The sequence below is a fragment of the Bos taurus genome, chromosome 21, assembly GCF_002263795.3.
Source record: "Bos taurus isolate L1 Dominette 01449 registration number 42190680 breed Hereford chromosome 21, ARS-UCD2.0, whole genome shotgun sequence".
In the NCBI taxonomy this organism is placed as follows: Eukaryota; Metazoa; Chordata; class Mammalia; order Artiodactyla; family Bovidae; genus Bos; species Bos taurus.
In genome coordinates, this window is record NC_037348.1 from 40,944,449 (window position 1) to 40,969,929 (window position 25,481).

General features: G+C 39.9%; 1 long non-coding RNA gene across 1 annotated transcript in view; it reads right to left on the bottom strand.

Moving 5' to 3' along the window:
• Window positions 1-25,481, bottom strand: part of LOC112443227 (uncharacterized) — a 172,879-nt gene that overhangs the window by 131,329 nt on the left and 16,069 nt on the right. Inside the window, exon 3 of the long non-coding RNA XR_003031548.2 lies at window positions 7,581-7,677. This is a non-coding gene — a long non-coding RNA (uncharacterized lncRNA). The remainder of the gene's footprint in view (window positions 1-7,580; window positions 7,678-25,481) is intronic.

The following is a 25,481-nucleotide window of genomic DNA, read 5'->3' on the forward strand; positions in this document are numbered from 1 at the left end:
GTTCCTATACACATACATTTTTTTCTGCAGAAGAGATATTTCCATAGGAATGTAGAGTTGCTCTAAAATGGTTATTAGGCTGTAGTATCTAAACACACAGCATACGTTAAAATAGATTGAAAACACATACATCAGAGATGGAAAAGTCATATCACTATCACTCTGCCAGTTACATAAAACTGCAAAAGTAAACATTTAACATTTAGCATACTGACCCATATTGCTATGGGTATTTGCTTCATCCATTTTCTATTTTCAAGATGCATTAAAGTTTTGGTTGAATGGGGCTTTCTAGGTGGCACTAGTGGTAAAGAGTTCAGTTCAGTTCAGTTCAGTCACTCAGTCGTGCCCGACTCTTTGCGACCCCATGAGCTGCAGCACGCCAGGCCTCCCTGTTCATCACCAACTTCCGGAGTTCACTCAAACTCACGTCCATCGAGTCAGTGCTGCCATCCAGCCATCTCATCCTCTGTCGTCCCCTTCTCCTCCTGCCCCCAATCCCTCCAAGCATCAGAGTCTTTTCCAATGAGTCAACTCTTCGCATAAGGTGGCCAAAGTACTGGAGTTTCAGCTTTAGCATCATTCCTTCCAAAGAACACCCAAGACTGATCTCCTTTAGAATGGACTGGTTGGATCTCCTTAACCCACCAGTAAATGCAGGAGATGTAAGAGATGTGGGTTCGATCCCTGGGTTAAGAAGATTCCTTGGAGGAGGGCATAGCAACCCAATCCAGTATTCTTGCCTGGAGAATCCTATGGACAGAAGAGCCTGGTGGGCTACAGTCCATAGAGTCACAAAGAGTTGGACGTGACTGAAGCAACTTGGCAGGCAGCATGCAACTGGGGACTCCGTTCTGTGGTGTTTTGGGAGTCATTCCTGGAGGTCAGGCCTCAAGTCAGCTCCTCAGGTCTTCCAGGATTTTATTTTAAAGCACCTAATTCCCTGTATTACATTCCATTCAAGATATTTAAAGCAGGTTCTATTTTATGAACTAAATGCTATGATGAAGGTCTGGACTCAAATGCCTCAATCAATTAATTGGTAATGGCTACCTAAGGCAATGTGTTTAGAACTTTGAGAGTGAGGTCCAAACTCCACAGAAAAGATATTTTTTTATACCTGGTCTGGGAGTGTTTAACATTTGCCACCTTAATAAACATCAGCCTCACTTAACAAATTATTCTGTGTGTGTATTGCAGGGTACGGGGGCGGGGGGGAGGGTAGTTTACATATGATAGATATAAAATCTGCAAAGATAGGTGAAATTTCAAAATTTCATTTTTATTCGGACATACTGTGAAAATGAACTAGGCATACCAAATTAAAGATTGCATAGAGGAAAATGTTAGATTTAGTCACAGGAATGCTAATTGAACCATATATGAGTTATAATTTATTATACTTGAAATAGCCAAAGTTACTTCAATACAATTCCACTAGTCTAAATCCAATCTTCAAGGATACAAAGGCCATTTTGTTCTCTGAACTTGTTGAATTGCTCACTGCTGGAAATGATTTTAAAGGATTAATTTTAAAGAAATTTCAAATCAAAAACCAAAGTATTAGAAAAGAATGTAACAACAACAACAAAAAACCCTGTGTTCCTGTTACTTCGTAACCATTTGCCTTGGTTAGATAGGTTGGTGAGAGGATATTTTCCCCCCATTCTGAAAGGCAATAATTTTTTTCCTGAGAGTGTTAATACTTCAGTCATTTAAGCTTCCTAATTTGATGCTTTTTGGTTAAGAAGGAAACCTTAAGTGAGGAAAGGAAATGCTGAGAGGAAATTACTTGAACAGAACTTAATAGTTTTGTGATATGAAGCTGTGATCACATTTTTTTCACGGTATGAGTCAGTCATATAAATGTTTGGTTTACTTAGTTTCTTAATTTGACATGAGACTAAACTGGGTAAAACTTGTCAGTAAAATGTTGTTTTTCTTGAGTTAAACCAGATTGATTTCATTATTAATATAGCATCTCATATTTGTAAGTGAAACTGATTTAAGTGAGCTTTCGGTCATCATAAATCTCATTTTTAAAAGTATGTTTTTAAATGGATTACTAGCCCATGCTATAATTTCAACAAGCCTGCCTCCTACATGGGGATTTGAAGATCATGGTTATAGCTACTATTAGTGTCAACACAATGTAAGTAGGGTTCATTATGAAACTCTCTGGGGATTTCTAAAGTGATTACATTCTCTTTAAAATCCACAAAAAGGAACTCTTCAAAAGATAACAATTCAATGAGATGAGATAGGAGCCATCTGGTTTGCTTGTAAATCATATCCTTATTTTTTATGGTATGTCATTGCTGCTCTATCCTATTAGCATGAGAGAATGAAATTCAGGAAGGCTGACTTTTATCATTTTTTTATCTTATAAAAAAAGGAAAAGAAGTTGAACACCAAGTATTAGGGTAAACATCCTGCCTATTCACTGGAAGAACGGATGCTAAAGCTGAAGCTCCAATACTTTGGCCACCTGATGTGAAGAGCAGACTCATCTGGAAAGACCCTGATGCAGGGAAAGATTGAAGGCAAGAGAAGGGGGTGGCAGAAAATGAGATGGTTGGATGGTATCATCAACTCAGTGGACATGAGTTTGAGCAAAGTGTGGGAGATAGTGAAGGACAGGGATGCCTGGTGAGCTGCAGTTCATAGGGTTGCAAGGAGAGGGACACAACTTAGCAACTGAACAACAACAAAACCCAATTCCTCGAACTACCTTTCTCCAAGCAATCAAGTATGTGCCCCAGCAGTTTCAAGTTATAGGCAAATACTCAATACAATTTTTTTTTTAATTTTATATCAATCTTTTTCATTTGGGGGCTTCCCTGGTGGTTCAGACAGTAAAGAATCTGCCTGCAACGTGGGAAACACAGTACGTTACCCACATATTTTTCTCAAGCATACACAATAGGTGGTTCAGTTCAGTTCAGTCACTCAGTCGTGTCCGACTCTTTGCAACCCCATGAATTGCAGCACGCCAGGCTTCCCTGTCCATCACCAACTCCTGGAGTTCACTCAGACTCATGTCCTTCAAGTCTGTGATGCCATCCAGCCATCTCATCCTCTGTCGTCCCCTTCTCCTCCTGCCCCCCAATCCCTCCCTGCATCAGAGTCTTTTCCAGTGAGTCAACTCTTTGCATCAGGTGGCCAAAGTACTGGAGTTTCAGCTTTAGCATCATTCCTTCCAAAGAACACCCAGGACTGATCTCCTTTAGGATGGACTGGTTGGATTTCCTTGCAGTCCAAGGGACTCTCAAGAGTCTTCTCCAACACCACAGTTCAAAAGCATCAATTCTTCAGCACTCAAGCTTTCTTCACAGTCCAACTCTCACATCCATACATGACTACTGGAAAAACCATAGCCTTGACTAGATGGACCTTTGTTGGCAAAGTAATGTCTCTGTTTTTGAATATGCTATCTAGGTTTAGAATAGGTGGTAACCAGCCTCAAACCTGGAAGGCTTCCACCACCAAGAATATCTCCTTGACTCAGGTGCCATAGTGATTAAAAGTTCACTACTACAACAAACTAAGTTAGCTCATGATAACAAATGAAAACTTATAGTGCTCTGATTTGTTTCCTATCCATTCAAAAAACCAAGAAATCTAGAGGTTCTGTGTATGACTTTGGGTTATGGCGCTCTGTTTTTACATGTAAAACTCTTGAGAAGGGTAACATATGGAGTCCCTACAGCTTGTAAGGAATTGGATTGGTAAAACTCTTTCCAAGTGGGTGCAGGACCACATAGGATATGGGATCACTAGGGTCCCTGAGGCCCTGGGAGAGAAGAAGGTGTTTTATTTAACTCTCAGACTTGATCCCCTGCTCCTAAACTAACTTCTCCCTCAAAGAAGTGAATTATTTTTTTCAAGTGCAAATCCATTTCTTCTTCCAAGGGAGCATTTCCAACAGAATTCAATTCCCTGATTCTCACCCTGCCTCTTATGAGAATTCCCCTTTAAGTTTCTATTCTGGCTCCCACCTCACTAGACCCTAAGCCCAACCCATCCAGCAGCAAGCCATTTTGTGGTGTGAAATGGTGTAGCACAGTAGGAATTGCATGGGCTTCGGAGACACATAGACCTTGGCTGGAGTCTCAACTTTATCACATACTGTATGGATCATGTTACTGATACAGTGTCTTTTTCTCTGTTAATAGGGTCAATGATATCTATCGTATAGAGGTTGTGATTGGCAGAATAAGAGCTCTCAAAGATGACTACACATCATGCCCCAGATTCCGTCAATATGATATTTTACAGGCAAAAAATGACTGCAGGGTATATAGACTCTTTATCCTGGAAGATTATCCTGGGCCCAATCTAAAATATGAGTGCTTAAAAGTGGTGATACTTTCCAAGCTGTGGTCACGAAAAGATGTGACAGTGGAACAAAGAACAGGAAGATGGCAGGATGAGAAAGATTCCATCTGCTACTGCTGGCTTTGAAAATGGTGGAAGGGGTCCATAAGCTAAGAAAAAAGGACGGCCTTTGGAAGCTGGGGAAGTCAAGGAAAAAAATTCTCCCTTAGAACCTCCAGAAAGGAACACAGTCCTCCTGGCCCCTTGATGTTAGCCCAGTGAGATCTGTGTGAGACTTCTGACCGACAGAACTATAATATTTAAAATGTGTATTGTTTAAGCTACCATGCTTGTGATAATTTGTTCCAGTGACAATTAAAAAAGCAATACAGAGGTACTGTAAGAAAGCTTAAGAAGAGGATCTACCATAGTGCCTGGCACAGATAAAGCCCTAAACAAGTATCAGTTTCTTCCCACAGTTTATCTAGGAAATTCTAATTCATGTATTCACAACAAGAAACAAAACAAAAAAACACATTCTATGTGCCAGACACCATTCTAGGAACTCTTGGAGTTTACAACCTTATCAAAAAAGCAAATTTTTTTTATGTACTGCAGTAATTTTTTCACTTTCTACACATACCAGACTCAAGTAGGCATTTGTTGGTCTCAACCATTGTGCCAAAGGCTCCCATACATTCATACTCATACACGTCAGCAAGACCCACCAACAGCTGCACACCTCCTAGTCTTTTGACCCTGTGAGTCTGTTTCTGTAGAATTCTAAATGAAGAATATTATTTATGTTTTATTTTGCATTCAGGAAGCAGATGGAAACCAAATGTTACTGATAGGTTTGATCTTACTGTCCCTGTCTCTGATCATAGGACCATTCAAAATCCATCAGAAATGACCTCATGATGGCCACAAAGCAGAGAGGCTCAAATCAGTCACTTCTGAGGGTTAGATGGGAGACAGGGAGAGGAGTGCGGAGAGAAGGGTATGGCTGCTATTCCCCTTAAAGCTTTAAAAGATGGAAACACTGAATTAAACATCGATTTTAGTAAGTTCAGATTCACACCATGGAGTGCAGGTGAACCTGGGTATAAATTCAAGTTGTTCTTGCAAAGGAGGAAGCACTATAGAAGAATCTGTTTAGACCAGCTGGGCCACATGGCCTTAACTTCCTCACTCCACCTTTCCTAGAGCACTTGGTATTTTCCTCAGACTTACAGTGAAGGTGACACAATTCTCTGACCAGCCCTTGAGACAAATGCTTTTGGATGTTAAGGGCTAGGAAATCCTTCATGATCTTGACCGTGCTAGATGTTACAGGGTCTTCTGACTCTGCCCACTCCTCCTGGTAGAATTTATGGCAATTCTGCTTCTGGATATTAAAATTCAATCCTCTTTCCAGAGGTAGAAATCCATTCCAGATTTGAGCAGCTGAGAGCTAGTACCCCATGAGGAGCACTCAGAGAAACATATTCTTACCTTGTGATGACCTTTATAGCTTTGCTCTGCTTCCAAGTGTCCCTTGCAGCTATATTCAAATCCCAGTGACTACAGTGAGGACCTGCTAGAGAGGTGCAGGCTTTTATTACAGCAGGGTCCCTGGCTAGATAGGTTAGGATTTTCAGCAGGGGATTTGCCAGCCTCACAACATGGTGTTTTCTCCCTAATTGAAGCAGCCCACTGTCCAGAAAAATCAAGTCTCGCTGTTGGAGAAGGAATCTAATCATTTCACTCTGGAATGATTCTGGGCATCTGATGGATTGGTGGAGTTCTCCTTGTTGGTTCCCTGTCTTTTCTGTGTGTAAATGTTTGTGTGATTTTTTTTTAATGTTTTTATTGATGTCAAGACGTTGACATAAAAACAAGACTAATAGTGTCTGATTTAGGCTTCTGGTTTCCCACATCTCCCCCATCTCCTTGAGCAGCTGGCATAGCTGGAGGACTGTTTACTCTATGGCTTATTTCCCCCTTATCTTTGATGTCCCAGGATGTCAAAGGTTGTAAATTTAATATCGATTTTATAAAGTAGTTTTACTCTAACATGTCAGTTGTGATTAGCTTCAACCTGGAAGAAGCTCAGTCACTGATCTGGATTTGCACGCAATGTGGCTCCCCAGCTCTCAGGCTCTCTGAGTGAATGCTTTATTTATAAGAGTGGCAATGGTTTATAAAGGCCAGGACAGCCCCCAGCCCCCAGCTCTCTCTCTGCTCTGAGCCTCCAGCACCTGGGCCCTTACATTTAGCTTGCAAATCTAAGTAGATCAGAGAGATGTATCATTTGCTGGCATGTCAACAGACAGAAGAGTTTATAGATCACATTATACCCCAGTGGCTATAACCAGAGAGAGAGGAATGAGAAGTCTTACTTGTGATTCCACCCCTCCCTTTCTTTAGTTCCCCAGTGTCCTTGTGTTTTGCCACCAGGGTGGGGGCTGCTGCTATAATAACAGTGATAAAAGCTGACATTTATTGAACACTTTTTATATGGTGATCACTTAATAAGAGTCAGGGATGGTACTGAGGGTTTTCCATGCATCATCTCATTTAATGCTCACATCAGTCCTAGGAAGTGAGTATATATTATTACCCTATTGTTACTGAATACTATTATCACTACCATTTTACAGATGAAGGAACAAAGAATGGCCAGGATCACACTGCTGCACATTTTGAGGCTGAAATTCAACCCAGTGCAGTCTGACCACCTCCCCTGCCACAACTCATATTTTCATCTCCGACACCATAATAAGTGCTTTATCACAAAACTTTGAAAAGACATTTTTACACTAATCATGCTGACGTTAACACCTTGGTTTAGGTTAATGTTCTCTGTTCTTATTTTTTTGATACGAATTAATACTGAAACATAATTGTAGAATTTATCCGCAAATCCTATTTCCTTTCTTAAGAAGAGACAGACAACTGGTGTGTTTATCCTGCCCCACTGATCTTCTCTCCCTTCTCACACCTTGTAAGAATTCCTCCTTAGAGAATGAAGCTGAGGATGCTCCCCACTTTGTGGCGGGAAGCTTTTCCTGAAGCCATGTGGCCATGTTCCTGCTCATCAGCTGCCACAGCAGGTGCTGCAAAGGGGCCACATGGCCTTCCAAGTTAAGGAAATGAATCAAAGCCTTCTTACTTTGGGAAAGCTCAATTCACTGTATTTTAACACTGCAGAGGCTAGTTCACGAGGAGGCTGACAGAGGGCACTTGGAAACTTTATCTCCCAAGTTAAATATATTCCTTACCTGTTTGCCAAAGTCCTCCATTCTTTCCCTGAGGCTGAGATGTTCCAGGCAAGGAGTCTGGGAGTGCTTTTCCTCGTATTTGCCTTCATCCCTCTTCCTAGATGTTAACAGTGGGGGCAAGAATACATTAAGGCAAATTGAAGACAGTGCCAAATTCTCTGATATGCCTCCCATTAAGAGATGAGATCTCTATTTCACCCCTTTGATTCTGGGTGGGTTTCTGTGCCTGCTCTGACTAACAGAATACAGTAGAAGTAATGTTGAGCACATTTCTGGACCCAGACTATAAGAGATTGGCAGTATCCACCTTCACTTACTTGTCACACATAAGAAGTTCAACTACTCTAAAGGAGAGACAATACAGCAAGGCCCTGAGACTACGTGGAGAAAGAGAGAGACCCAGCTGAGACTGTCAAGTGATCAAATACGTAAGTAAAGTTGTCTTGAGCCCTCCAGATTAGCCCAGATACTATCTGAAAGTCACCAAGTGATACCAACCAAAGAACAGAAGAGATGCCTAAATTCTCGACCCACAAAATAGTGAGATACAATAAAATGGTAGCTGTCTTGCATTAGTGAGTTATGTAGCAATAGCTAACAAGTACAGGCACATAGGTGTTTGGAATGGATCACTTTAGCTTTTAAGGAATGTAAACCTGGGGCATGCAATCACAGATGGAAGGCTGCTCTGTCTAGCCTGACTCGATGCATTTAAGCCCAGGGAAGAGCAAATAACTCTTAACTTGTGACTTGAGGATATTTCTGCAGGACAACCACTGGTGTGCTGCCTTGTGGAGCAAGTCTTCCCAACTGATTACACATTGTTAATGAAGGATTAATCTTTTGGTATACTGGCATCTCATAATTCATGGACCAGTCAGAACCCAGCCCTCAGCAAAGCATACTGAGCCCACACTTTGTTTTTCCTTTTAATTTCCTTAGTTACCACATTATTTTCAACAGTCAGAAGGTAAATTTCTTCACTTCAGAAGAAGCACATAGAAAACCTTGCTCTCGGGTAGTAAGAAAACACATTTTTTTGTTGTTGTTGTAAGGCTTAAGAATTGTGGTAAAAGACATAAAGGTAGGCTCTTTTAGTTAATAGTTTCCAAATATAATTTCATTCTTCTATTTAATTGTATGTGTTTCAATGCATATGCTACTTGAAATATCTGTGAGAAAACAGTATATTTTGGAAACATAATGGCACTTTTTGAGTAGTTACAGTTTATCTGTCAAACCATAATATACTTTCATGGAAATGAGACAAATAAAAAAACACCTGAGTGAGAAACAAGGGAGACTTGATAAGTAGTCAGCTTGGTTTTATATTCAAACTAAACTGGCCCAAACTCTTTTTTGAAGTGAAGTTACTAAGAATGTACTTATTTTCTACATTAAAGTCTCCATTGTTTGTGTGTTGTTATCCAACAGGAACAAAATACAAAAGCTGGAGAAGAAACTTCCTTCAAGAGAATCCCATCCTCAAATTCTACATCCAGAGGTACCAGCCCTTGACTTCCCACATACAGGTTATCATGGCTAGAAGTTTAGAGCCTTTTATTTCAGACTTAACCTGACAATCACATATCACAGAACTCAGGGATCTTTGCTGGTATCAAGAGATCAGATTCCACATCCAACCCACAGGAATTTTGTTTTAGGAATTAAACTAGATTTCGGAAGATAGACAAGGAGTTAGCCAAAAGACAAGGATGGGAGAACCATAAAAAGACAACATCACATCAAAGGCAGAGGAGAGGATAACATTACATTATCTAGGTAGTACGATTTGATGTGATTTTTATATTCTTTGTACTTTTATATGGCTTAATTTTTTTGTCATTAACATGTGTCATCTATTTAAAAAAGAACTAGAATATCATGAAAATAATATATTTCAAAGCAGTCAAGATGTTTTAAACAGGCCCAGAGGTCTAAGAAGATAACAACTTCTCAAAAGAAATGCAGTCCCCCCGCCCCCCATCCATCCCAAACCTTTTTATGGTGCAGTATTCTGCTGAGCGGAAAACTCCAAGAGCAGAAGAAAAAAAAAAAAAAAAACGGAAATATTGGTTTCTAATCCTTCAGTGATTAATTGCTGAATATTAAACCAATGGAGCTTCCTGATTTTCCTCCACTTTAAACATTATCTCTGTATGGGAGAAGTTTGGTCAATGTTGGAATACTGTGAATTCAGAACTGAAGCTGTTTAGGGTAGTGATGCCAATTCTTTACATGTAATTGTAATGTGTTCAAGATTTTTCCAAGCTGTACTGGATAAAAATCCACAAGTAAAATATTCATACAATTTTTTCATAGAGAATGCTATTCAATGAGAAGTTAAACCTCATTTTATCATATCATAATATAAACATAGCTTACATGTACTAAGTGTAGCCTAGCTTCATCTTATAAAATGTTAAGCATTTCCTTTCTCATATTAAAAAATAAGCTTTCAAATTTAGAATGAACAATTTTACACTTTTTTTTTTTTTAACGTGCAAGAAGTTTTACGAAATTCTTTCAGGCTGAGTGTGAAGGAGATCAGCCCTGGGATTTCTTTGGAAGGAATGATGCTAAAGCTGAAACTCCAGTACTTTGGCCACCTCATGAGAAGAGTTGACTCATTGGAAAAGACTCTGATGCTGGGAGGGATTGGGGGCAGGAGGAGAAGGGGACGACAGAGGATGAGATGGCTGGATGGCATCACTGACTCGATGGACGTGAGTCTGAGTGAACTCTGGGAGTTGGTGATGGACAGGGAGGCCTGGCGTGCTGCGATTCATGGGATCGCAAAGAATCGGACACGACTGAGTGACTGAACTGAACTGAACTGTGAGGAAAAATTTGCAATTTTTTCATTCCACTGGTATAACTGAAGACATACAGGTTTTGGGGTTAAGAAGTCCTGGGTTTAATCACCAGATTTGCTATATATTGAGTGTGTGACTTGGTAAACTACTTGAACAGCATCCCCTTAAAAGGATATGTTAAGTATCCTTTACACGGCAGGCGAGGTGCTAACCATTAAGAACACAAAGAGAACGTGGTACAGATGGTCTCTCCTCCCTTATCTCCCTGGGCCCCGCCTTGTCCCCTGTGTAAAATACCTGCCTACCTCTACCTTATGTGACTGTTGTCACGATGGTGATGCGATACAGAGAGCAAGCACCCTGAACAAAGCTGCTGTGGAAGACGAAGTACACTATTATCTTGAATAATATCACAACACAGGATGCGATTGTCTTCTGCATTAAAACCATGGACTCTCGGGCTGAGAATGCACGTGTTAACTTTCTGTATCAGAAGCCTCATTACCTCAGCTTTTTACTTCAGCCAGCCCAGCAGGTGTGGAGCGCGTGGAGCGTGACTACGCGGGCCGCCAGCCCCAACTTCCGGTCCGCCGCGCACCTCTGCAACTGCGCATGCGCAGCTGGCTGACCGTCGGCTCCGCGGTTTACCCTGAGGAACGGTTCTCAGCCGCTGGGCAAGTGGGCAAGAGGCTAAAAGCCCGAATTCCAAGGCGCACTTGGTAAAACCCCTCAGACAAGGTCCCCAGCAAGTCAGCAAAGCAGGTTTGCACTGATGACCCGGCATTGTCAGTTTCCCTTTCCCTAGTCTCTCCCTTCTGGATCTCCCTTCCTGGATCACTTCCCTAAGTTACACACGTTCAAACCCTTGCCTCGGACTTTGCTTTAGAAGGAAAGCCAGGCTAAGTATCTATAAAAGGAGAAAATTTAGGCCGAATTTTGTGATCCAAATGTGTAAAACAGACCATACAGTGAAATAGTATGCAAGCATTGGAAACTGTGGATCCAGTTAAATGTGAGAAATTTTCAGGACATTGTTTGGTATGAAAAGCAAGATGCAGAGCTGTTATGTAATATGAAATAAAACAAAAAATAGCCTCCCCTAAATCCTTGTATCTATATGAAAAACACTTACTTGAAAATGTAATATATGAGAATTTACTTTTTAGTTACCTTTAAACTAAAAAAGATACTAGTTTGTTAAATGTGGTTGGTGGTGTGGGAGTGGAAGGAAGGGGTTAATGAAAGAAGGAAAAAGAGATCATCATGTAAAAGATCACATGTATGACATAATGTTACTGTTCCATTCAGGTAAAACCATACACATCTGAGTACCTGCCTGTGACAGATAAAAAAGGACAATCACCAGTCTGCTGGGAGATGAGGTTTCAGGTAGAGTTTTATGTTCATCCTCAGACTTTTCTTGTTTTAAATTTTACAGTAAGCATAGATTAATTATATAATCAGAAAACCATTAAAGCAATGAATACCCAACAGAAAAATGAAGAGACCATTTGGCATATTTGGTTAAGAGTACAGACTGTGGAGCCAGACAACTACATTCAGATCTTGACTCTGTCACATGATTGCATGATCTTGGGCAGGTTATTTCATTTCTTTGGGTTTCAATTTCCTCATCTGTAAAATGGAATTCATGGGGTCACAAAGAGTTGGATACGACTAAGTGACTGAACTGAACTGAACTGAAAATGGAAATAATAATAATGTAGTACCTGATTCATTGGACTTAAGAAAATTAAATGGGAAATGCATAGCAAGCTTTCAGAATGATACCTGGCACATAGTAAATGCTGTATAGAGTTTAGCTGTTATTATTTCTTTATAATTGATTATAGAAAGAAAAATAGCTGAGCTCTTAGATGCTACAGCCTTTAGTTAGACAGAGGAGTTATGCTTCACTGTCATGGCAGCGGGGTGACCATTCACCCACAGCCACTCCACTCCTGCAGCTAAGACAACTTCTGCTTCTAGGAGGAAATAAAGAGAGAGAGGAAGGATAAGGAGAACATGGACAAAGAAAAAAGACAAAGGGAAGAAGAAAATAGCTCCAAAGTTTCCAATAGAATGCTGGTGGAACAGGGTATGCCTGGCAAACAGTGCCCTCTTGACAGGTGTTCAGCCTGGCCTGAAGGGTTCTCTTTCCAACTTCCTGGTCATCTCATTTCTTCAAGAAGCAGATAAGTTCACATTGGTGATCTATTTTTTTTCGTAATTGAGATGCAACTGTTAGTATAGTACATTCTGCTGACATTAATGTCATACTTCCTAGATACCAGATAAAAAATACTTTTAATTAGTTATAAATGAGAATGTATACACAATTCTGAAACTGTGTCTTCATCATCAAAGTTTGCTTCCAAATATGATACATGTGCCTTTAGTGCCAATTCTTACTAATTGTGCGATGCAGTGTGCTGACAGCCATGACACATTTCCCCATATCCAGTCACAAAAATATTTCTAATTAGTCATAAATGAGAATGTACACACAATATTTCCAATAGCCACTCTGTTCCTAAGAGCGTTCACAACAGAAAAAACTTAAACTGTTGCCACTGAGCTGCCTTGCTCCAATTCCAACAACTCCTGTTTCAGAAATGCTTGGAAAATTGAATCTTTAGATCTTACTGGGTAAACAGATCTAAGGTAGGTTTCAGCCCAAGTTCTTTGAGATTCATGTACTCCTGAACCTGACTAAAATGCATACCATAGCCATTTCAAAGGCAGTGATAAAATTACTTGGTTAAATATTTTGGCTAGATTTCCTGTTTCCAGAAGCCTGAGCTTTGTATTATGTGGCTTAGGCGTTTGCACATGGCAACTAGGGCAGTATTAAATGACCCTACAACTGCCAACCTCCATAAGAACCATGCCCCATAGGGAATGCCCCAGGCACCCATCCACCACTGTGAACCACACAGATAGAGGACTCCACACATCAGTAACTGCCTTCAAATTCCTAGACCTTGAACTTTCTTTAGGAATCCAGGCTATAAGCCTCTTAAGATGATTACAGACCATCAAGTACCTCCCCTAGTTCACAGTATAGAGCCTATAAAATCACTGTATAGTTATAATTTAGATATTCTCCAAACTCAAGACTATGAAGCATTCTGATCTGCTCTTTAGATTTCTGTATAATATCTCCATCATTTTATAACAGGGTTTGTCTTCTATTGCTGTGGGCAAGTGGCAGTCCTATACAAGTCATAAGGCCCTGATTTATTCATCATACATCACAGTGAAATGGGGGCTTCATGTGAGGGGAGGGAAAACAGTTCTGTTAAACTTTGCTTACTTTCACTACCTTTAAAAACTCATTAAATAGGATTCTGCCTTTTAGTTGCTGAAGTGTTTAAAGCCCTTTTTAATGAAAAATTCTAATCCTATATAATCACACCATAAGGACTTTCTTTATGTTCAAAGAGGAAACAGTGTTAAATTTTAATGCATACCTCTGGCAGGCTATAATAAAAGTGTTCAGTCAGTTTTAAATCCGATTAGTGTAACTGTTACAGATTAGAGAAAAACCCCAAGTGATTTGAAGCAAGTCCCCAACTCAGGGACACTAATTCAGGGCCTGGCCTGATCATGCCAGATTCTAAAGGAACATCAATACTTGTATTCGGTTTGCTCACAATTTGTTTAGTAGTTAATAAAACAGGGTCCCATACCAGGTATTGCAAGGCTTGAAAGACAAGCTTTCAAATAGAGGCAGATAGGACAGATTGCAATCCCTTCTTGGTTCCTCAAGTGACACATATTGTACCCTGGCTTATATTCTTATCTTTTCTCAGTATTTACCTCAGTGCTTCTTAATAGATTCAGTTGGGTAAAGCAGGAATATTAAAAACATCTGAGAAGAAACGCATATGTATATTCAAATATTTACGAATCTGCCCTCCCATCCACCTCACTTTGACCTCCTCTGTAGTCTAATACGTGTAGAGAAGAAAATAGTCATCTAAACTCTAAGATCACATGCTAGAATGTATGAAGGCACCTGCATTGAGCAATTAAAAATACTACCTTGTAGTTCTAATTCCTACATCATCACAAGTGAGAATCGTTAAGCTCACTGCACTCAAAATCAAGTGATCTGACATCAGGTCCCAGCTTTGCCCAGTGGCTCAGCAGGTAAAGAATCCACCTGAAATGCAGGTGACACAGGATCCCCTGAAGAAGGGCATGGCAACCCACTCCAGTATTCTTGCCTGGAGAATCCCACAGAAAGAAAAGCCTGGCCGGCTATATCCATAGGGTCACAAAGAGTTGGACACGACTGAAGAGACTGAGCATGTCTGCATGCACCCAGCTTTGCCCTTACCAGTTGGGAGATCCTTACTGTTTATGAAACTCAGTTTTATCACCTATAAATTAAAAATCATTGTATCTGCTTCTTCTACGTTTTAGGGGTGTTGTGAGGATTAGATTCATAAATCTGCATAGTCTTAAATGATGGCATGGTATTAACACATCTGGATTAGAAACACTTTGAAAGCAGTACTGGTCATCTTGCTTTTATATTCATATTCTCTTACTATTATGTACATATCCTAAGTGACTACACATCATGATTTTAATAATAGATGTCAATTTGCATATCACCTTAAAACTTGGGAAAAGAACAGCGTATCCAACTAAGTAAGTTGTCAGGAAAGGAACTGAAATCCTTTTCACCTGGGTTAACATTTGACTTCAACTGCCGTCCCTATCTGGACGCATTTTAAAGACAATGCCTATTTGAATGTCATGGCTCTCTGGGCCTTTATGCCTCTGGAGTGAAAAGCTTTGGGCTCCAGGTAGTCATTATTCACCAACCTTCTTCTCTCCTGTTCTCCTTTTTATGCTACCAGACCAAAGCACTCAGTACTGCTTCAATATCAAGAAAATATATAAATTAATGATTACTGAAGAATAGAGAATACTTTGCACCTTTCAAAAAAAAATATGAGTGATAAGGAAAAATTCATTTGCTCATTATAAAAGGATCAGAAAGGGGAAATCAAAGCCAATACAAAGCCCCCACAGTAAGAGAAAGGACAGCAAAAATAAAAGTAAAAACAAGGATTCATGAATGCAGGAAGAAATTAAAACAAACCTGCAGGCCCTCTAAAATACAGCAATCAGGCAGCTCCATGCATGCATCCCATATTTGCATTTTTATTTTACATGAAGTATTTTTGTATCTGCTTTGCCTAAATTTGGCCTCTTACCAAAGCCTAATGACTCTACTTTATGTTAAGCTTTTCGAAAGATCTAAACTTAAAACTAGGAAGAAAAAAAAAAAAAAAACCTGTTAATTTATCTTGCAGGAAAAGGTGTTATAATTTGAATGAAAAGCAGCACGCAGACAGATAAAAAGGAGCTGGCACAAACCTCAGGCAATCAGTAACATTTTTTGTACCTGCAGGCTGAGAAATTGTCTCCAGTGTTGTACGATGTTATTACCATAGCCTATTTTCACTTGAACATTAGGTTCAAGCCTAATTGTGTGAAGATTTGAATGTTCTCCACAGATTTACTATTTTAATAAACTCATAATGTTAAAACACTATATGTGTTGACAGTGGTACTAACAGTGTATTAAGCAAACAAATCATTTTCTTTTAAATGCTAAATAGCCTAATTTGACCTTTCTACAGGCCCTGGTCAGTTCTGAAATGGTCTTTTTTAATAGTCTCTCTGACCTTTCTGTCTTTTACTCCATCCATCGACAAAGGTATTATCTTTGTAGACTTTTGCTGTTGTTCAGTTCCTTAGTCTTGTCCTACTCTCTGCAACCCCATGGACTGCAACATACCAGGCTTCCCTGTCCTTCACCATCTCCCAGAGCTTGCTAAAACTCATGTCCATTGAGTCAGTGATGCCGTCCAACCATCTCATTCTCTGTCACCCCCTTCTCCTCCTGCTTTGACTCTTTCCCAGCAGCAGGGTCCTTTCTGATGAGTCAGCCGTTAGATGGCCATACATGTATGGCCATACATTTGGCCATACAGGTGGCCAAAGTATGGGAGTTTCAATTTCAGCATCAGTCCTTCCAATTAATGGTCAGGATTGATTTCCTTTAGGATTGACTGGTTTGATCTCCTTACAGTCCAAGAGATTCTAATGACTCTTCTCTAACACCACAGTTCAAAAGCATCAATTTTTTGGCTCTCAGCCTTTATGGTCCAGCTCTCACATCCATACATGACTACTGGAAAAACCATAGCTTTGACTAGATGGACCTTTGTTGGCAAAGTAATGTCTTTGTTTTTTAATACATTGTCTAGGTTTGTCATTGCTCTTCTTCCAAGGAGCAAGCATCTTTTAATTTTATGGCTGCAGTCACCATCTGCAGTGATTTTGGAGCCCCAAAAAATAAAGTCTGTCACTGTTTCCATTGTTCCCTCATCTATTTGCCATGAAGTATTGGGACTGGGTGCCATGATCTTAATTTTTTGAATGATGAGTTTTAAGCCAGCTTTTTCACTCTCCTCTTTCACCTTCATTAAGTGGCTCTTTAGTTCCTCTTTGCTTTCTGCTATTAGGGTGGTATCATCTGCATATCTGCTGCTGCTAAGTCACTTTAGTCGTGTCCAACTCTGTGTGACCCCATAGACGGTAGCCCACCAGGCTCCCCCGTCCCTGGGATTCTCCAGGCAAGAACACTGGAGTGGGTTGCCATTTCCTTCTCCAATGCATGAAAGTGAAAAGTGAAAGTGAAGTCGCTTAGTCGTGTCCAACCCTCAGCGACCCCATGGATTGCAGCCTACCAGGCTCCTCTGTCCATGGGATTTTCCAGGCAGGAGTACTGGAGTGGGGTGCCATTGCTGCATATCTGAGGTTGTTGATATTTCTCCCAGCAATCTTGATTCCAGCTTGTGCTTCATCCAGCCCAGCATTTCTCATGATGTACTCTGCATATAAGTTAAATAAGCAGGGTGACAATATACAGCCTTAACGTACTCCTTTCCCAATTTGGAACCAGTCCATTGTTCCATGTCCAGTTCTACCTGTTGCTGCTTGACCTGCATGCAGGTTTCTCAGGATGCAGGTAAGGTTTTCTTGTATTCATGTCTTTTTAAGAATTTTCCACAGTTTGTGGTGATCCACACTGTCAAAGGCTTTAGTGTTGTCAATGAAACAGAAGTAGATGTTTTTCTGCAATTCTCTTGCTTTTTCTGTGATCCAACTGATGTTGGCACTTTGATCTTTGGTTCCTCTGCTTTTTCTAAATCCAGCTTGTACATCTGGAAGTTCTCAGTTCATGTGCTGTTGAAGCCAATCTTGGAAGATTTTGAACATGACCTTGCTAGCATGTGAAATGAATGCAGTTGTACGGTAGTTTGAACATTCTTTGTCATTGCCAAATAATAAGGTCACAGACCTTATGACGTAATTGTACTGATGGCTGTGGAGCAAGGTGGGGCTGCTATGAGCTATACTCATGAATATTTATGGTAACAAAACTATGCTCAGGTTTCAGAAAGAATGTGTGATATCTAGTTCATAAATCTATTTTATGGAGTAAAATTCAGGGCTGAGTAGGATGTGGCTGTATTAAAATAGCAGGAGACATTAACTCCATGCACAAGCAAGAGGGTAAATCATTGGTATAGGTAATGCCAAGGTCAGAAGCACCTGGAGGTTGACATTGAGTTCAGCAGGGAAACAAAAAGAGGGTGTTATCTCTAATTTTAGTAGGTCCTTTGGGTCTCTTCTTTATTTTAAGAAATAATTTAATAGCATATTTAAAATTTGGGGTCCATTGTAAAAAAATTCAAATACACACACAATCATAAAAGAAAAAATTGTCAATGATTCTATCTCTGAGAAATTATTTTGTTATTGATTTTAGATCTCGTTATTCCAGGCTTCTTCTGTGCATGTTTGAAAAAGTTAATCTGGCACACACTGATTTTTAAGTTCCTTTTTTTTTCACACAACTTCCCATGTGTTTAAATATTCTCCAACTGCAGTAATACTCTAATACCTGTATAATATTCCATTAAGAAACACTGTGTTGCCTGTGGTTGGACATTTAGGTTACCTCCACAACTCAGTTAGAGAAGGCAAGGGCACCCCACTCCAGTACTCTTGCCTGGAAAATCCCATGGACGGAGGAGCCTGGTGGGCTGCAGTCCATGGGGTTGCAAAGAGTCAGACACAACTGAGCAACTTCACTTTCACTTTCATACATTGGAGAAGGAAATGGCAACCCACTCTTACCATTCTTACCTGGAGAATCCCAGGGACGGAGGAGCCTGGTAGGCTGCCGTCTATGGGGTCACACAGAGTCAGACACAACTGAAGCAACTTAGCAGCAGCAGCAGCCACAACCCAATTACGATGGTGATGAATTTACAGCAAATTCTTTTTGAATACCTTAATCTATATATCCTCATAAGACATTCTGCAGCTCTTAAAACCTCTGACTTTTATGAAGTTAGTGACTCAGACTTTTCTACTGACTTCCATTTAATTTTAAGGATATAATACCCACATATGCACATCCTTTTGCCTCAAAATAATTGCATCTACATCAATTAGCCTTTACTTCTATAATTCAGTAATGTGTACTTCCTTCATGTAATAATTTGTATCTGTAGCATCATCCTTAGAATAACTGTATGAAATAATATACACACTTAAGAAACACTGCACAATTACTTCTACCCAATCCAAAGACAATTCTCACTTATTGATTGATTCATTCAACAGGTACTTATTGAGTACCTAGTGTATAACTTGTTCTATACCATATGCCATGCCAGAAATATTTAAGCATCCACACTGGGTATGTCTTTATTTCAAAGTCACCAGGGAATGTTTATGTTTTTCCTACATTTCTCCAAATATCAGAAGTAGTACTTAATTTATGTTTTATGTATGTAAAGATGTCACTCTACTTTTGAGTAGCATGTGGACCTTTACAGCTTGTTGACCAGTTAATTAATAACAAGGAATTCCAGCAAATCTCTCTTGACAGAAGTATAGTCTATAGCAATCTGGGGCAAATCACCAGGATTTTAAGCCATTCTGTACTTCTTTAAGCCCTTAGATAACAAATAATAGATATCAGTTAGGCTAAGAGGCTTGCCTTGATAAATGAGATGGGCAAATGAGCAATTACATTAGCAGTCTTTAAGGGTCTGTCACCTACCCATGAAGTTCTGGGACCTATCCATCAAGATCATCCAGTACCATTCTTAATATCCTTATGCTAAACTGTGTTCCTTTATCCCATCATTTCACTTTTTAATACATCTAGCTTCACCTTCTCAGTTGATTCAGCTCTAAACCTAAGATTCCACCCATTCTACCTCCCAGCCTTCAAACACCCTCCCAAACTCCCATCAGACTAAACAATGGCCCTCTCCCAGTGAATACTTCAAAGAACTCAAAGCTGGCCACCTTCTCAAAATCATTCCTGACTGGTTAGAATGAAAAGCAGCTTTCCAAAGAGTTCTATCTCAACAGCCTGCCATTCCCCATGGAAAGTGTATTTGGATATAGATAGTGTTGTTACATATGTATGAGAATATGTTTTACTTATTCACCTGCCTTTTTTCAGCCTGATTGTGAGCCCCTTATGACTGAGAACATGCTTTTTTCTCCATCCTATTATAATCCCACCCCCACAGAGTCACGCTGCTAAATGTTGGTGCCACCTTTCTTCGAGAGAGTTTTCAGTAATTACATTTTAACTGGATATATATAAATACAGATTTTTAAAGGTGTGAGGCAATGGTAGTGGTTACCTAGTCCATCACCTTCTTTTTTAAAAGCTCACATTTATTTAATACTTTCTACATGCCAGATACTGTGCTAAGCTCTTTATGTGAATTATCTCACGTGATCCTCACAAAAACTCATAGGGTAGGAACTCTAAATATCCCTATTTTTGTATGCATAACAAAACTCTCCTTATGGCTTTTCACAGTGAAGTATACATAAATGAATGAATGAATAATCGCTCAGCCTAGGATCAGGACTAGAGTAGGACAGGAGAGCCACCTGAGGAACAAGATTTAAGAAGGCACTGTCAGGGTTTTGTTAATATCTTTGTAAATTTCACACTCTAGGTGCCTCTCTTGCTTCACCTTAGCTCAGCCCTAACCCAAACCTTACTGTATGTTAATTTCTGCTTTAAGTATCAGAGAAGGCAATGGCACCCCACTCCAGTACTCTTGCCTGGAAAATCCATGGACGGAGGAGCCTGGTAGGCTGCAGTTCACGGGGTTTCTAAGAGTCGGGTACAACTGAGCAACTTCACTTTCACGTTTCCCTTTCATGTGTTGGAGAAGGAAATGGCAACCTACTCCAGTGTTCTTGCCTAGAGAATCCCAGGGACGGGGGAGCCTGGTGGGCTGCCGTCTATGGGGTCACACAGAGTCAGACACGACTGAAGTGACTTAGCAGCAGCTCTAAATATGTTTCCATATTAAATACAACAGTCTTTTGAGATAGGACTGAAACTGACTTCAGTATTAAGAGTACATCCAAGAGACTTCTCTGGTGGTGCAGTAGTTAAGAGTTTGCCTTGAAATGCAGGGGATGTGAGTTCGATCCCTGGTCAGAAAACTAAGATCCCACATGCCATGGAGCAATTAAGCCAGTGTGCCATGACTCCGGAACCTGCATGCTCTGGAGCCCACGTGCCACAACTGGAGAGTCCATTCACTGAAAAGGTCTTGCATGACACAACGAAAATCTTGCATGCCACAAGACCTGAGGCAGCCAAATAAATAAATGTAAAAAATAATTATCAAAAGATAAACACATTCTTAAAAAAAAAAAAAAGAAGAGTACATTCTAGAATTTCATAGATAAATGTGTCAAAATTCAAAAGCTGGATTGATCACTTAAAATATCAGCCATTTTATTTGAATGCATTTATGTATGTTTCATATCTTCTTCCTGGAATAACAGTATCTGAAGACAATGCTTTGCCTTGTAAGATTAGCCTTATATAGTATCTAACCCCACATATCAATCCAGGCAATAGATAAACGGAATACTATAAAATATTGGGAAATATAAATATATTTGCTGTTTGTATTTTTTAACTCATTTAACTATTTCAGGAGATAAAAACATTAACTAGTATAGTGAAATAGATTTTGGAACTAGATAGGACTGATTTTGAACAGTCATTCCCCTGTATGGACTTTAGAAATCAATTACCTGCTTTCAGTGATCTCAAATGTATGTTTTTCTGAGAATTAGGCATACTGTAAGTAAAAATTACACAATGGCAGCATATGTCACACATTCAGTGTGTAATAGCTGTTATGGTTTTAACACGTATATTTTTGGAGCATACATGATAGAATCATTGTAATGTGGAAAGTATGACAACTTGATGTAACATCACAAATCTAATGTAAAATGTGATCGACTTAGACACATGAAGTATTAAACAGTCATATATCAGTTAGGATAGGCTAAATTATTCTAAGGTAACAAATGAAACACGAAGCTTGCAGGAGCTTAGCTTCAGCTACTCAGGGATTTGGGCTGATGACAGAAGCGCTGCTTTCTAATATCTGCTTCTTTTGGAACATTGCAGGCCTCTTTGTCACCAGCAGGATAAGAAGACCCTGGAGGGTCTCACATTGCTAAGTATATTGGTAAAGGAAATGATATACATCACTTCCACATACAACCAATTGCAAAAACTAGTCAACAAGCCCCCATCTAACTCAGAAATGTAATCCTCCCATTTACTTGAACGAAGAAGAGATCAGACACTGAGAGCACTGAAAGACTCTACCATAAGATATGTCTCTTTGTCTAGGAGGCTATCACAAAGTTCTTAAATTCTGCAAACAACTGTATGGATGCTTCACCAACAAGTTGTTTTTATTCTCATTGTTGCAGAAGCCATAAAACTAAGTTTATGGTTTTGGTTTTTGTTTCTTTAATTTTAAGGAAGGCATTTTATCCTCATTCTGACTTAGCATAGGCTGATCTGGTATTTGGTCAGTTTGGGTGTGAGGAAAAGAATTGCCAATAATCATTACTAGAGCTTTACTGAGTATGCCAAAATGAAAGAAGTTGTCATGCAGAAAGGAACTTTGCATAACAAAGTGTTAAGTGAAATACTACCAGGCAAAATAAGGTAATGCTCTTTTGCTGTCTAGCACCACAGAAGATGCTAACTGAAAGAGTAAATAAAAACACTCAACGTGCATTTAGCTTTCATAATTTACCTTCTGCAAGGTTGATTTAGAGTACGCAGAATATGCCACATTATTTAGGCTGTAAAAAGGAGCTGCTTTACACTACCTGCCATGTACAATTATAATAATCTGTCAGACAAATATAATTACAGAGTGTGATGTCTGTTTGAGTGTGAAGGCTTTGATTGTGTGGTATTGTCTGCTCTACATAGTGGCACAGCATAAACGATTTTACTCTGTGGTACCTCTCAGCCAGGACTAATGCTCCACATCAGGAACGCCCCATCAAACAGCACAGATGGTTGGGTTTGGGTTTAAGATTGCTAGCTTTGTTTGGGTGGTTTTTTCCCCCAGGGCTTTTTCAGGGGCAAACTTGACCACAATAAGCCTTATGCAATACAGTATGGTAGGGCTCTAAGATATTATTAATAAATCATAAAAGTGAATGAGAACGGGAGACTAGACAGAATACAGTCAGTTAACAAGTGTCAACCATTTTAATGATGAAAAGTAGATTGACAAAGGAATGCATGAATCATTTTGATGATTAAAAATATAATTAGTGACATTCCCTGGGTTTAAAAGTTAAAGTTGCTTTTTACAGAGTAAGTTGTGATTGTAATTTATTATTAGAATGTCACATCAGCCAATAACATGAAAAAGGTAACCGTCATTAGAGCCTTTCATAATGATATTTTGTTACATTGAAGGCATGTTTGACTTTAAATTAGTTGATAGTCTCCTCTCCATATCTCTACAATAAGTTGATCAGGCTATTTTAAATTTATTTTTCAACTGATGATCTTTAGATCATTTGTGACCTTCATACCCAGAGATTTTGCTGTGGGACTTCTCCACCAAGGATATCTTTTGCTCTCTGAAATGAGATTTGCCTAGATGGGATCAGAATTACCATGCTAAATCATTTCAGTTGTGTCTACCTCTTTGTGACCCTGTGACTGTAGCCTGCAAGGCTCCTCTGTCCATGGGATTCTATAAGCAAGAGTACTGAAGTGGGTTGCCATTCCCTTTTCCAGGAGACCTTGCTGACCCAGGGATCAAACCCGTGTCTCTTAATCTCCTGCATGGGCAAGTGGGTTCTTTACAACGAGCGCCACCTGGGAAGCCCACAATGCGATTAAGAGGTATTCATTTACCAACTTCTGCTCTAATTCATGTGATTCAGTTCAGTTCAGTCACGCAGTTGTATCCAACTCTTTGCAACCCCTGGACTGCAGCATACCAGGCTTCCCTGTCCATCACCAATCCCTGGAGCTTGCTCAAACTCATGTCCATCGAGTCAGTGATGCCATCCAACCATCTCATCCTTTGTCATCCCCTTCTCCTCCTGCCTTCAATCTTTCCCAGCGTCAGGGTCTTTTTCAAGGAGTCAGTTCTTCACATCAGGTGGCCAAAGTATTAGAGTTCAGCTTCAGCATCAGTCCTTCCAATAAACATTCAGGACTGATTTTCTTTAGGATTGACTGGTTTGATCTGTTTGCAGTCCAAGGGATTCTTAAGAGTTTTCTCCAACACCACAGTTCAAAAGCATCAATTCTTCAGCACTCAGCTTTCTTTATTGTCCAACTCTCACATCCATAGATGACTACTAGGAAAAACGTAGCTTTGACTAGATGGACCTTTGTCAGCAAAGTAAAGTCTGCTTTTTAATATGCTGTCTACGTTTGTCATTGATTTTCTTCCAAGGAGCAAGCATCTATTAATTTCATGGCTGCAGAATTTAACTTAATGTAGAGTACATCATGTGAAATGCTGGGCTGGATAAAGCATAGGCTGGAATCAAGATTGCCAGGAGAAATATCAATAACCTCAGATACGCAGATGATACCACCCTTATAGCAAAAAGTGAAGAAGAACTAAAGAGCCTCTTGATGAAAGTGAAAGAGGAAAGTGAAAAAGCTGGCTTAAAACACAGCATTTAAAAAATGAAGATCATGACATCCAGTCCCATCACTTCATGCAAATAGATGGGGAAACAATGAAAACAGTGACAGACTTTATTTTTTTGGACTCCAAAATCACTTCAGATGGTGACTGCAGCCATGAAATTCATGTGGTAGAGAAGTTTAATATTGTAATTCAAAACAGTGCACCTCAGTTCAGTTCAGTTCAGTCGCTCAGTCGTGTCTGACTCTGCGACCCCATGAATCGCAGCACGCCAGGTCTCCCTGTCCATCACCAACTCCCGGAGTTCACCCAGACTCACGTCCATTGAGTCAGTGATGCCATCCAGCCATCTCATCCTCTGTCATCCCTTCTCCTCCTGCCCCCAATCCCTCCCAGCATCAGAGTCTTTTCCAATGAGTCAACTCTTCGCATGAGGTGGCCAAAGTACTGGAGTTTCAGCTTTAGCATCATTCCTTCCAAAGAACACCCAGGGCTGATCTCCTTCAGAATGGACTGGTTGGATCTCCTTGCAGTCCAAGGGACTCTCAAGAGTCTTCTCCAACACTACAGTTCAAAAGCATCAATTCTTCGGTGCTCAGCCTTCTTCACAGTCCAACTCTCACATCCATACATGACCACTGGAAAAACCATAGCCTTGACTAGATGGACCTTTGTTGGCAAAATAATGTCTCTGCTTTTCAACATGCTATCTAGGTTGGTCATAACTTTCCTTCCAAGGAGTAAGCGTCTTTTAATTTCATGGCTACAGTCACCATCTGCAGTGATTTTGGAGCCCAAAAAAATAAAGTCTGACACTGTTTCCACTGTTTCCCCATCTATTTCCCATGAAGTGATGGGACCAGATGCCATGATCTTCGTTTTATGAATGTTGAGCTTTAAGCCAACTTTTTCACTCTCCACTTTCACTTTGATCAAGAGGCTTTTGAGTTCCTCTTCACTTTCTGCCATAAGGGTCATCTGCATATCTG